This window comes from Lipotes vexillifer, unplaced genomic scaffold (genome assembly GCF_000442215.2).
Source record: "Lipotes vexillifer unplaced genomic scaffold, Lipotes_vexillifer_v1.1 scaffold718, whole genome shotgun sequence".
In the NCBI taxonomy this organism is placed as follows: domain Eukaryota; kingdom Metazoa; phylum Chordata; class Mammalia; order Artiodactyla; family Lipotidae; genus Lipotes; species Lipotes vexillifer.
In genome coordinates, this window is record NW_006770175.1 from 833,714 (window position 1) to 848,470 (window position 14,757).

A 14,757-nucleotide genomic window follows, 5' to 3' on the forward strand; every position below is an offset into this window, starting at 1 on the left:
ACAAGAAAACAAATGACTGAAAGTTAAACCTGAGTCAATCTAGGCTAAAGTTAAGTTTCAGGAGTCTTTTGGAAGACCTTATTTTTGTTGAATGGGTTGACTTCTGGACCCTCTAGGATCCAGAAACATTCAATCAAGATCTGGATGTTGAACTTTATTCGGTAGGATGTAAGAACAAGGACAGGAAATCCTCACAAAACAAGTCCGGAATTTAGACTTTCTTTTCACTAATTCTATGTTTTCATTTTTTTTTTTGTTTTTTTATGGTCAGTGAAGGAAATCCCAAATCATTTAAACATTTTCCTTTTTTAGTATGTAACATTTTCCTTTAGTGAGTTAATTACAATTATGCTTAATTGTTTTGTTTCTTATTTCATGCCCAATTCATCCCAGATGCTATAAGTTGCTCTTTACAACTTTGTTTACCTTGATGTCTCCTATTTTCTACTGTACCTAGTACCAGGCATGATGCCTACTAGATACTTTTTTTTTTTAACATCTTTATTTGAGTATAATTGCTTTACAATGGTGTGTTAGTTTCTGCTTTATAACAGAGTGAATAAGTTATACATATACACATATTCCCATATCTCTTCCCTTTTGCATCTCCCTCCCTCCCACCCTCCCTATCCCAACCCTCTAGGTGGTCACAAAGCACCGAGCTGATCTCCCTGCGCTATGCAACTGCTTCCCATTAGCTACCTATTCTACGTTTGGTAGTGTATATATGTCCATGCCACTCTCTCACTTTGTCACAGCCTACCCTTCCTCCTCCCCACATTCTCAAGTCCATTCTGTAGTAGGTCTGTGTCTCCATTCCCATCTTACCCCTAAGTTCTTCATGACTTCTTTTTTTTTTCCCTTAGATTCCATATATATATGTGTTAGTATACAGTATTTTCTTTCTGACTTACTTCACTCTGTATGACAGACCCTAGGTCCATCCACCTCACTACAAATAACTCAATTTCATTTCTTTTTATGGCTGAGTAATATTCCATTGTATATATGTGCCACATCTTCTCTATCCATTCATCTGTTGATGGACACTTAGGTTGCTTCCATCTCCAGGCTATTGTAAATAGAGCTGCAATGAACCGTTTGGTACATGACTCTTTTTGAATTATGGTTTTCTCAGGGTATATGCCCAGTAGTGGGATTGCTGGGTCATATGGTACTTCTATTTTCAGTTTTTTAAGGAACCTCCATAGTGGCTCTATCAGTTTACATTCCCACCAACAGTGCAAGAGTATTCCCTTTTCTCCACACACTCTCCAGCATTTGTTGTTTGTAGATATTTTGATGATGGCCATTGTGACCAGTGTGAGATGATATATCATTGTACTTTTGATTTGCATTTCTGTAGTGATTAATAATGTTGAGCTTTCTTTCATGTGTTTGTTGGCAATCTGTATATCTTCTTTGGAGAAATGTCTATTTATGTCTTCTGCCCATTTTTAGATTGGGTTGTTGTTTTTTTTTTTTTGTTATTGAGCTGCATGACCTGCTTGTAAATTTTGGAGATTAATCCTTTTTCAGATGCTTCATTTGCAAATATTTTCTCCCATTCTGAGGGCTGTCTTTTCATCTTGTTTATGGTTTGCTTAGCTGTACAAAAGCTTTTAAGTTTCATTAGGTTCCATTTGTTTATATTTGTTTTTATTTCCTTTCCTCTAAGAGGTGGGTCAAAAAGGATCTTGCTGTATTTTATGTAAAAGAGTGTTCTGCCTATGTTTTCCTCTAAAAGTTTTATAGGGTCTGGCCTTACATTTAGGTCTTTAATCCATTTTGAGTTTATTTTTGTGCATGGTGTTAAGGAGTGCTCTAATTTCATTCTTTTACATGTACCTGTCCAGTTTTCCCAGCACCATTTATTGAAAAGGCTGTCTTTTCTCCACTGTATATTCTTGCCTCCTTTATCAAAGATAAGGTGACCATATGTGCTTGGGTTTATCTCTGGGATTTCTAACCTGTTCCATTGATCTATATTTCTGTTTCTGTGCCAGTACAATACTGTCTTGATTACTGTAGCTTTGTAATACAGTCTGAAGTCACGGAGTCTGATTCCTCCAGCTCCATTTTTCCTACTCAAGATTGCTTTGGCTATACAGTGTCTTTTGTGTTTCCATACAAATTGTGAAATTTTTTGTTCTAGTTCTGTGAAAAATGCCAGTGGTAGTTTGATAGGGATTGCATTGAATCTGTAGATTGCTTTGGGTAGTAGAGTCATTTTCACAATGTTGATTCTTCCAATCCAAGAACATGGTATATCTCTCCATCTATTTGTATCATTTTAATTTCGTTCATCAGTGCCTTATAATTTTCTGCATACAAGTCTTTTGTCTCCTTAGGTAGGTTTATTCCTAGATATTTTATTCTTATTGTTGCAATGGTAAATGCGAGTGTTTTCTTGATTTCACTTCCAGATTTTTTATCATTAGTGTATAGGAATGCCAGAGATTTTTGTGCATTAATTTTGTATCCTGCTACTTTTCCAAATTCATTGATTAGCTCTAGTAGTTTTCTGGTAGCATCTTTAGGATACTCTATGTATAGTATCACATCATCTGCAATGAGTGACAGCTTTACTTCTTCTTTTCCAATTTGGATTCCTTTTATTTCTTTTTCTTCTCTGATTGCTGTGGCTAAAACTTCCAAAATTATGTTGAATAAGAGTGGTGAGAGTGGGCAACCTTGTCTTGTTCCTGATCTTAGTGGAAATGCTTTCAGTTTTTCACCATTGAGGCCGATGTTGGCTGTGAGTTTGTCATATATGGCCTTTGTTATGTTGAGGAAAGTTCCCTCTATTCCTACTTTCTGCAGTGTTTTTATCATAAGTGGGTCTTGAATTTTGTCAAAAGCTTTCTCTGCATCTATTGAGATGATCATTTGGTTTTTCTCCTTCCATTTTGTAATATGGTGTATCACATTGATTAATTTGCATATATTGAAGAATCCTTGCATTTCTTGGATAAACCCCACTTGATCATGGTGTATGATCCTTTTAATGTGCTGTTGGATTCTGTTTGCTAGTATTTTGTTGAGGATTTTTGCATCTATGTTCATCAGTGATATTGGCCTGTAGTTTTCTTTCTTTGTGACATCTTTGTCTGGTTTTGGTATCAGGGTGATGGTGGCCTTGTAGAATGACTTTGGGAGTATTCCTCCCTCTGCTATATTTTAGCAGAGTTTGAGAAGGATAGGTTTTAGCTCTTCTCTAAATGTTTGATAGAATTCGCCTGTGAAGCCATCTGGTCCTGAGCTTTTGTTTGTTGGAAGGTTTTTAATCACAGTTTCAACTGCAGTGCTTGTGATTGGTCTGTTCATATTTTCTATTTCTTCCTGATTCAGTTTGGCAGGATGTGCATTTCTAAGAATTTGTCCATTTCTTCCAGGTTGTCCATTGTATTGGCATAGAGTTTCTTGTAATCTCTCATGATCTTCTGTATTTCTGCAGTATCAGTTGTTACTTCCCCTTTTTCATTTCTAATTCTATTGATTTGAGTCTTCTCCCTTTTTTTCTTGATAAGTCTGGCTAATGGTTTAACAATTTTGTTTGCCTTCTCAAAGAACCAGCTTTTAGTTTTATTGATCTTTGCTATCATTTCCTTCACTTCTTTTTCATTTATTTCTGATCTGATTTTTATGATTTCTTTCCTTCTGCTAACATTGGGGCTTTTTTGTTCTTCTTTCTCTAATTGCTTTAGGTACAAGGTTAGGTTGTTTATTCAAGATGTTTCCTGTTTCTTAAGGTAGGATTGTGTTGCTATAAACTTTCCTCTTAGAACTCCTTTTGCTGCATCCCATAGGTTTTGGGTCATTGTGTCTCCACTGTCATTTGTTTCTAGGTATTTTTTAATTTCCTCTTTGATTTCTTCAGTGATCACTTCGTTATTAAGTAGTGTATTGTTTAGCCTCCATGTGTTTGTATTTTTTACAGATCTTTTCCTATAATTGATATCTAGTCTCATGGCATTGTGGTCGGAAAAGATACTTGATACAATTTCAATTTTCTTAAATTTACCAAGGCTTGATTTGTGACCCAAGATATGATCTATCCTGGAGAATGTTCCATGAGCACTTGAGAAAAATGTGTATTATGTTGTTTTTGGATGGAATGTGGTATAAATATCAATTAAGTCCTTCTTGTTTAATGTATTATTTAAAGCTTGTGTTTCCTTATTTTCATTTTGGATATCTGTCCATTGGTGAAAATGGGGTGTTAATGTTCCCTACTATGGATGTGTTACTGTCGACTTTCCCTTTTATAGCTGTTAGTATTTGCCTTATGTATTGAGGTGCTCCTATGTTGGGTGCATAAATATTTGCAATTGTTATATCTTCTTGGATTGATCCCTTGATCATTATGTAGTGTCCTTCTTTGTCTCTTCTAATAGTCTTTATTTTAAACTCTTGATTTTTCTGATATGAGAATTGCTACTCCACCTTTCTATTGATTTTCATTTGCATGGAATATCTTTTTCCATCCCCTCACTTTCAGTCTGTATGTGTCCCTCGATCTGAAGTGGGTCTCTTGTAGACAGCATATATATGGGTCTTGTTTTTGTATGCATTCAGCCAGTCTGTGTCTTTTGGTGGGAGCATTTAATCCATTTACATTTAAGGTAATTATCGATATGTATGTTCCTATTCCCATTTTCTTAATTATTTCGAGTTTGTTATTGTAGGTCTTTTCCTTCTTTTGTGTTTTCTGCCTAGAGAAGTTCCTTTAGCATTTGTTGTAAAGCTGGTTTGGTGGTGCTGAACTCTCTCAGGTTTTGCTTGTCTGTAAAGTGTTTAATTTCTCCATCAAATCTGAATGTGATCCTTGCTTGGCAGAGTAATCTTTGTTGTAGGTTTTTCTCCTTCATCACTTTAAATATGTTCTGCCAGTCCCTTCTGGCTTGCAGAGTTTCTGCTGAAAGGTCAGCTGTTAACCTTATGGGGATTCCCTTGTGTTTTATTTGTTTTTTTTCCCTTGCTGCTTTTAATATATTTTCTTTGTATTTAATTTTTGATAGTTTGATTATTTTGTTTCTTGGCATGTTTCTCCTTGGATTTATCCTGTATGGGACTCTCTGTGCTTCCTGGACTTGGTTAACTATGTCCTTTCCAGTATTAGGGAAGTTTTCAACTATAATCCCTTCAAATATTTTCTCTGTTCCTTTTTCTCTTCTTCTTCTGGGACCCCTATATTTCGAATGTTGGTGCATTTAATGTTGTCCCAGAGGTCTCTGAGACTGTTCTCAGTTCTTTTAATTCTTTTTTCTTTATTCTGGTCTGCAGTAGTTATTTCCACTATTTTATCTTCCAGGTCACTTATCCGTTCTTCTGCCTCTGTTATTCTGCTATTGATCACTTCTAGAGTATTTTTAATTTCATTTATTGTGTTGTTCATTGTTGCTTGTTTCCTCTTTAGTACTTCTAGGTCCTTGTTAAATGTTTTTTGCGTTTTCTCTATTCTACTTCCAAGATTTTGTATCATCTTTACTATCAATATTCTGAATTCTTTTTCAGGTAGACTGCCTATTTCCTCTTCATTTTTTAGGTCTGGCGTGTTTTTACCTCACTCCTTCATCTGCTGTGTGTTTTTCTGTATTCTCATTTTGCTTATCTTACGGTTTGGGGGGGGGGGTCTCCTTTTTGCAGGCTGCAGGTTCGTAGTTCCCATTGTTTTTCGTGTCTGTCCCCAGTGGCTAAGGTTGGTTCAGTGGGTTGTGTAGGCTTCCTGGTGGAGGGGACTAGTGCCTGTGTTCTGGTGGATGAAGCTGTATATTGTCTTTCTGGTGGGCAGGTCCATGTCTGGTTGTGTGTTTTGGGGTGTCTGTGGATTTACTATGATTGTGTGCAGCCTCTGTGCTAATGGATGGGTCTGTGTTCTTATTGTGCTAGTTGTTTGGCATAGTCTGTCCAGCACTGTAGCTTGCTGGTCGTTGAGTAAAGCTAGGTCTTCACCAGAGATGAAGATCTCTGGGAGATTTTCACCATTTGGTATTATGTGGAGCTGAGAGGTCTCTTGTGGACCAGTGTCCTGAAGTTGGCTGTCCCATCTCAGAGGCACAGCACTGACTCCTGGCTGGAGCTCCAAAAGCCCTTCATCCACACAGCTCAGAATAAAGGAGAAAAAGTAGAAAGAAAGAAAGAAAGAGGATAAAATAAAATAAAATAAAGTAAGATAAAATAATAAAGTTATTAAAGTAAAAAATAATTATTAAGAAAAAATTAAAAAAAAAAAAGGATGGACAGAACTCTAGGACAAACGGTGAAGGCTAAGCTATACAGACAAAATGTCTCACAGAAGCATACACATACACACTCACAAAAATAGAAAAAGGGGAAAAAAATAATCTCTCTTGTTCCCAAAGTCCACCTCCTCAATTTGGGATGATTCGTTGTCTATTCAGGTATTCCTCAGATACAGGGTACATCAAGTTGATTGTGGAGATTTAATCCGCTGCTCCTGAGGCTGCTGGGAGAGATTTCCCTTTCTCTTCTTTGTTCTCACAGCTCCCAGGGGCTCAGCTTTGGATTTGCCCCTGCCTCTCCGTGTAGGTCGCTGGAGGACGTCTGTTCTTCGCTCAGACAGGACAGGGTTAAAGGAGCAGCTGATTCGGAGCTTCTGGCTCACTCAGGCCGTGGGGAGGGAGGGCTACGGTTCTGGGGCAAACCTGCAGCAGCAGAGGGTGGCATGACGTTGCACCAGCTTGAGGCCTGGGACCCTGGCAGTGGCGGGCTGCACAGGCTCCCGGGAGGGGTGGTGTGGATAGTGACCTGTGCTTGCACACAGGTTTCTTGGTGGCAGCAGCAGCAGCTTTAGCTTCTCATGCCCATCTCTGGGGTCTGTGCTGTTAGCCACGGCTCGTGTCCCTCTCTGGAGCTCCTTTATGCAGCACTTTTAGTCCCCTCTTCTCACGCACCAGGAAACAAAGAGGGAAGAAAAAGTCTCTTGCCTCTTCAGCAGGTCCAGACTTTTCCTCGGACTCCCTCGCAGCTAGCCGTGGTGCACTAACCCCTTCAGGCTGTGTTCATGCCACCAACTCCAGTCCTATCCCTGCGCTCTGACCGAAGCCCGAGCTTCAGCTCCCAGCCCCGCCCACCCTGGCGGGTGAGCAGACAAGCCTCTCGGGCTGGTGATTGCTGGTCGGTACCGATCCTCTGTGCTGGAATCTCTCCACTTTGCCCTCTGCACCCCCGTTGCTGTGCTCTCCCCCACGACTCCGAAGCTCCCCCCCTCCGCCACCCACAGTCTCCACCCACGAAGGGGCTTCTAGTGTGTGGAAACCTTTCCTCCTTCACAGCTCCCTCCCACTGGTACAGGTCCCATTCCTATTCTTTTGTCTCTGTTGTTTCTTTTTTCTTTTGCCCTACCCAGGTACGTGGGGAGTTTCTTGCCTTTTGGGAGGTCTGAGGTCTTCTGCCAGTGTTCAGTGGTTGTTCTATAGGAGCAGTTCCACGTGTAGTTGTATTTCTGATGTATCTGTGGGGAGGAAGGTGACCTCCACGTCTTACTCTTCCACCATTTTCTTACTCTTCTGGATACTCTATCTTTTTGATGACCTATAGTTGCTATGTCTCACACAGAGACAACTCACACATAAACATTACTATAAACAGAAACATGGATTGCACACTACAGATTTTGATTTGTGTGTTTTTCCTTTAATTTTATTAATTTTGGAAAATAAAAGTAATGGATGTTTTTGATTTGACGGTTCTACTGACTACTTGTGCTGTAAGCGTTTTAGAGTTGCATTGTTCAAAACAGTAGCACTAACCACATGTGGCTATACAAATTTAAATTTAATTAAAAGTAAATGAAATTTAAAATTCATTTTTTTCCAATACACTTGCCACATTTCATATGCTCAATAGCTACATGTGACTATTAGCTACTGTATTGAAGAATGCACATTATAGAAGATTTTCCATATTGTAGAAACTTCTTTTGGACAATGTTGCCTTAGAATGCTCTCTTAGACGAGCACCCCAAGTAGACTATTGCAGAATGACAAAAATTCCTTCCTTTTTGATTTCATATTGCTTGAGGAAATTTCTGCTACTTCAGACATGCAATATAGGCACAACCATTCCTGGCACTAAGTGGATCAAAATGACCTTAAATTGATTGCCACCAAAACCACAGAGTATAATTAAAATGCCAGGAGTTATATATGTCAAAGGACTTGTAGTGGCTCCCTTGGTTCTTTTCCTAACAGTCTCAGAAAGGCACCAATTTTTTTTTTTTTTTTTTTTTTGCGGTACGTGGACTTCTCACTGCTGTGGCCTCTTCTGTTGTGGAGCACAGGCTCTGGACGCACAGGCTCAGTGGTCATGGCTCACGGGCCTAGCCGCTCCGCGGCATGTGGGATCTTCCTGGACCGGGGCACGAACCCGTGTCCCCTGCATCGGCAGGTGGACTCTCAACCACCTCACCACCAGGGAAGCCCCTGGCCTGGCCTATTTCTATGAGATTACTGTCGGATAATGGAGAATGTCATACTTATAGCATGTTTTCTGGGTATTCTGTCCTCAAACAGAGACAAAAATCATTGGGAATATTGAGAATAGATACCTCATCCCTTACCCCACCTCTTTTAGTTGTTACAAGCAAGTGTTCAAAAGGAATTGTTCTGGTATCTGCATGTCATTGCTTAAGGAGAGATACATTTTCCAGTTCAGATTTATATCAGAAAGTTATGCTTCTTGCCAAAAGGAGATTTAAAGACTACACCGTTCCTGCATCACAAAGAGAAAAAAGATCACCCAGAACCCAGGAGCAGAAAACAAACAGATCACTCTAATTAGAACAAAGAGATGCAATATCCAAGAAACAGAGCCCAACCACCTCTGGGCAGTAAAAGGAGTGAACCTTTAAGAGACCTCTTGTTCATGTTCTTAAAATGAACCTTTAATAAATTATACATGATGACTAAGATTAAGGGCCTCCATATGAAATAATGACTTTCTATCATAGACCAGCAAAGATCTAGAAAAGTGTGGGATATTAAAAAATAAAAACTGGAGAACAATCCAGATAGAACCAGAACATGAGCTATTTTTTTTTTTTTTTTGTCATACTGCTGAGGAGTTTTCACCAGCTCTGCATGAAGAGGAAATAGAAATTGTTATCAGAATCCCACTCTTTTGCTGATTATATTTATAGAATTTACCATTTTCAAAATGTATCTGCAAAACTGTTAAGTGGCTAAAGAGAAAGTTTCCATGGTAAATAAGTTTAGGAAGCAATGAGTTAAATAAGATTAAATAAATTGAAAAAATAACTATAAGACTTCTCAAGACTTTCACCATGCTAATGTGTATTGTGATTCTCTAAAAGGCTGTGGGAGGGAAAAAAAATATTTCTTACGCTTTTGTAATAAGTATTTGGGATTTTAGATAAAGTCCTGTTGCAGAGGAAAATTGCTGTAAGTAGCTTCATATTATAAAGAATAGCTACTAAACACATTGTCACAGAACTTAAGGGTGACAATATGATAATAACGATGTTGATGTAAATATTTATAAAGTGAGTACTTATAAAACTCTCAGAACAGTGCCTTGCACATAGTAAATGCTCAGAAGTGATAGTTATTATATTATTTGGGGACTTGATGGGCTGTGGGAGATAGAAAACATATGGACACACTCTTCATCAAGCAGAAGCAAGAATGCTGTATAAATCTCAATGACAGGAAGTTAAAAATTGTGAAGTGTTCTCACAGGGCCTGTAGGATTGGTTCATGTCTTATCCCCTCCCACATGTGAGACTGAGTGATGGTCATGGATTACTCAAAGAGCCAAAAGTGGAATGGTGGTTGGTGGTAGTGTTGGTGGTGGAGGGAGCTGGCTGATGAGGAAACAAGCTAGAGGCTATAACTAGAGGTGAGCCAAAGCCTGATGGAAGTGGTAAACCTTAAAATTCAAATTGAATTCATCTTTTGACAACAGTGAACAAGATTTTCTTACTGATTTTAATGTTGGGACACAGTAAGCATGCCAGAATTTATTTATCCAATGTTGAAATACCAGGAAAAAACGTCAGATACAATATCCATTGTTTTCTACTCTGACTTATCAGTTACTACTGTCCTTGAAAAGATGTCTGCTCAGGACCATATCTCTCAGGCCTGAGCCTCCCTAGCTGAGTCTCTTTAGGTAGGATGTTTGGTGAAGCACGTTTTGATTAAGACAAATTTTACTGGAGAGGGGTAGGCCAGGTCCTAACAAAGTCAGGACCTGGAAGGTTTAGCAAGTGAAAGAGAAGGATTTCAAAGGAATTCAGTCCTTGAAGAAAGGAATTTATCAGAATTCAGAAGGTTGAGAATTGGTTCCCAGAATGTACTTCTCTTCTTTCCTCCCTTGCTAGTCCCCAGTTGTACTTTCCCCCAGCTTTCAGTACTATCACACACCTCCATTCTAAGACCACTCCAGCAGAGACCTTGGAATTGATGGTGGTCAAAATTGACTCTGAGGAAATAAAAATGAATTATAAATATAAAAGATAAGAGATTCCCAATCAACTTAAGAAATGAAAATTAAGGAGATAACTAGATTTTAAGCACATGAAAAGATATGTTCAGAATATTTTCCAAATGAGGGCAAACTTGTTGGAATAAGAATTTTATTGTAACATTGATTTTCTGAGTAAGTCTCAAGACTTAAATGATTTAGGTTTTAGGTTTTTTAATAAACAAAAAATATAACATTGTTCCAATAAAGATAATGATAGTTTGGCATTTAAAAATGTCATGAACACTGTAAAAATGAATGCTGCAGCTGTTTCTACCACTCTCACATGGATAGCCTTTGGATAAATGGTGGTAAGTCCTGTGTAGTTTCTAAAATTGTCTTGACCCCTGCATCAGTTATCTGTTGCAGCATAACAAACCAGCCCCAAACCATAGTGGTTGAAAACTTCAACAAGTTATTAATTGTGTTAACTGGGCAGTCCTTTTGCTGTTCTTGCCTAGTTAACTCATGAGGCTTCAGTCAGTTGGAGGATCAGGCTAAGTGGCTGGGATGGTTGCAATAGTTGGGACTCTCTCTCCATGTTCTTGCATCTCTGGAATCTTCAAATATGGGGGTCTCAGCTTCTTCAAGGGCAGAAGCTGCAAGGTGTTTTCAGACAGACGCTTGGAAGTCACACAGCTTTCCTTCCACCACATTCCATTAATCAAAGCTAGTCACAAGGCCAGTCCAGATTCCAAGGGAGGGGAATTAGATCCCACCTCCTCATGAGAAGAGTGGCAAAGCCACACTGCGAGGGGGCCCATGTCTAAGGAAGAGAGATTTGTGGTCATTTTTGCAAATAATCTACCACAGCCTCTTAGCCATCACTGAGGAGTAAGAAGGAGACTTAACAAGAGAGGGATAATTATTTCTAAGGAATAATTTTGCCTCTGTTCACCCTTAAAACCTGGAACTTTAGACCTTTGGCCTAAATGCTGACTGTAATTTTTATATTGATGTATAAATGTTAGAACTGTACTATACATCTGTATTTGGGAAGTAGATAAATTTCTTCAAAGTTTGTGCTGACTTTTTATTCATAAATTGACTTTCAACTTTGTAATTTATAAGCTTAAAAAGAGTAGTTCCCATTTATTTTGCCCTCTTTCCAAGATATAATCTTTGTAATCATCAAAGAAGCCAGCATATTTTAATTCTAAAATTGTTTTAATTATGTTATTTAATTATGTCAACACTGTTGACATTATGAGCTTTTGAATTGTGAATTCAATAAAGCAAAATACAGTTGATGTTTATATTTTAATTCTTTTTAATTTTTGCATTCCAAATGGCCAAACAGGCTGCAAAGACTGACAAGTTTCTTGCACCTGTGTCTGCATTTCTTCAAAAGTCAGGATACCAAATAGAATAATTTGTTGATAAATAGAAGGCCTTATTAGTGTAAATGACACTTCTGGGTTTCCGGAAAAAAATCACCATAAATCTGATCATGAAATTCACTAGATTATCATTTAGAAAGTCTTTTGTTAATGGTCATAGACCCTCTTTTTAAGTTCTCCCTCTCTTCTTTTATTCTCTTGATGATAAATAGGTTGAAATCAAGTTTTAGTGTGTGTGTTTGTGTATATAACTATGAATTTCTGATGGAAAGGAGAGAGACAGAGACAGAGATAGAGAGAAAGAGAGACAGAGAGAAAATGAAAAAGGTTGAAGGTGCTCTACTTATCCCACATGTTTTGACCTCATCCTTGTATTGTTTACATTCTTCTTTCTTTCTGGAGACCATCATGCTTAACTCAATTATTCAATTTTGAGTCTCCCAAATCTCCCAAACCCCCCAATTCAGTGGCTTTTATTGTCCTTTTTGGAAACACCTCTGATTATTTTTAAACATTTTGGAAAATTGTACACTGATATGTAACTGTCCAATGTGATGAGAAGGATGATGGTGATGAAATTGTCTCAATATTTATTGAGTACCTCCTTTATTCCAGGAACTTGCTAAATATTGAGGATACAGAAAAATAATACATTGTGTTAATTTCTCTCAAAGAATTCTTCATACAGGAGTTGGTGAACTTCTTTTCTGTAAAGGGCCAGGTAGTAAATATTTTAAATTTTGCTGTCCATAAAGCCACGGTCACAACTACTCAACTTTGTCTATATATAGCACAAAAGCATCCCGAGAAAATACATAAATGTGTTGATATGACTGTCTTCCAATAAAACTATATTTAAGAAACAGATGGTGAACTGGATTTTGTCTCTGAGCTACAGTCTGGTGACCCCTGTTCTATATAATTGAGGCACATAAAATTTAAGAGCAGTAAAGTGTTATAAGTAATATGCTAGTAATAGGTACAGGGGCATGAAAGAGAAAGTGTCAGTTCTCTGGGGTAGAAGTGGTTAGAAGAAACTTGGTATAAGAAATGAATAGGTTTCTGTCAAGTGTACTGGGAAAAGAACAGACAAAATAACATTTCCCAGGAACTACAAGTGGTTTGGAATGACTGGGCCACAGGGCATAACCACCATGTTATTATGCCAGTCATGAAATTTTTAAGCTCAAGGGAATTTTAAAGTTTCTCTACCCAATTGCTCATCAATTCAGTGATACTTTTACAACATTCCAGAAAGAATTTGTGAAAATGACATGTAGGGATCAGTAGCACTACATGCTTGAAACCTTATATATATCAAATATCTATTAAAACAAATATCTTTACATCAAACAAATAGTTAAAGCACAGATGATAGCTCATTTATTTCAAGCAACCACCAACACAATAATATTTTCATTTCCCTCTGTACATGCTGCTCTCTTACACCCCTGCCTCTTCATGGGTTTAGATTCACAGTGGCATTTGCCTCTTAGGAGGGGAAGATCCAGATTTGTGGAACCTGAAAATTATACTTTTGAGGCTCTCTTTACAGAAAATAAAACTATAAATACAAATTTGCTAGGTTAGCTTTTGGGACCTTGGAATGGATCTGTATGAGGGAGGGGTCTTGAAACTTAAGTTTCATCAGCTTTCAGCAAATCTGCCTCAAATAGGAATCAAATTTTCCAAGTTTCATTAAACTGTACAGATCTAAAAAACTAACTCATATTCTTTCCCTTCAAAATCTGCTGATATTTGGCATATGGCAGCACCCAGATTTTTGAAATCTAGAAGTACTAAGTGTCATCCTCTACTTGGCTCTCTCTAACACACTAAATCCAACCAAGGCCAAGTTCGGTGACTTTTATCTCATGAAGAGCTCAGGTATCTGTCTCCTCTGCCTCACTGTCCCCACTTCATACCTGCCCATTCCACGAGCTAGTCCTGTCACCTCCGGCCCCACCTTCACGTTGTTTCCAAAAAAGGAAAAATTACGTTCTAAAATGTAAATCTAATAAGATTACTCACCTGCTTAAAACCTCTCAGTAGCTCTCCATGTTCTCTCAAAAACCTTTATAATGATGGGCTAAGTCTTTCATGATCAATCTTTGCAACTTATTCTCATTCCAACTTTTCTTCACGAACTTTCTAGAATGACCTTTCTAGCCCCAAAACACAACGTCAAACTGTGTTTAAAATTTTCTCAATATCTCTCTCCATAGAAGAAATATTTAAATCTTCTTTGCACAGTGTACAAGAACCTCCATAAGCTGGTCCTTACTAATTCATTCAGCCTCATCTCTCTCTAAGCCTCCAAACACACCATATTCTCTCAGGCTGCCTTGACCTGCAGCCACTATGTATGCTGCCTGGTGCACCTTCGTCTTTCTGGTCCACCTGGCTAACTACTTCATTATAATTCCATCTGCCCTGAGTTCTTTGGCTTATACCAGGTGTGATTTTTCTTCTACATTTTGTCTAGTTCTCCAATAAAGAGATTACCTTTTTATCTACACTGGTTCACTTTAAAATCTGTCCCCTTTCTATAATCTAGATTTAAGCTCCTTTAGGAAAAAACATACTTTTAATTTTTAAATTCCTCTTTCTCTGTTATTATTCCATGCACAGTAACACATAATATATACTTCTTGAATGAATGAATGAGTGAATTAATGGGTTTGAATGTGAAAAAGTGCTCACAGATGAACCACTCGTAACAAAGACATTTCTGTGCAACAAAAAGATATTCTGTTTCCTGCATATTAAAATAATGAACTTTGTCATTTGGGTATGAGATTTGGCATATATACAGTCCTTCTAGGTATGAGATTTGGCATGTATACAGTCCTTCTAAGTCACAGTCTTCCATTTGTTCTAGAAGAAGCCACGTTAGTGCTGAAGCCCT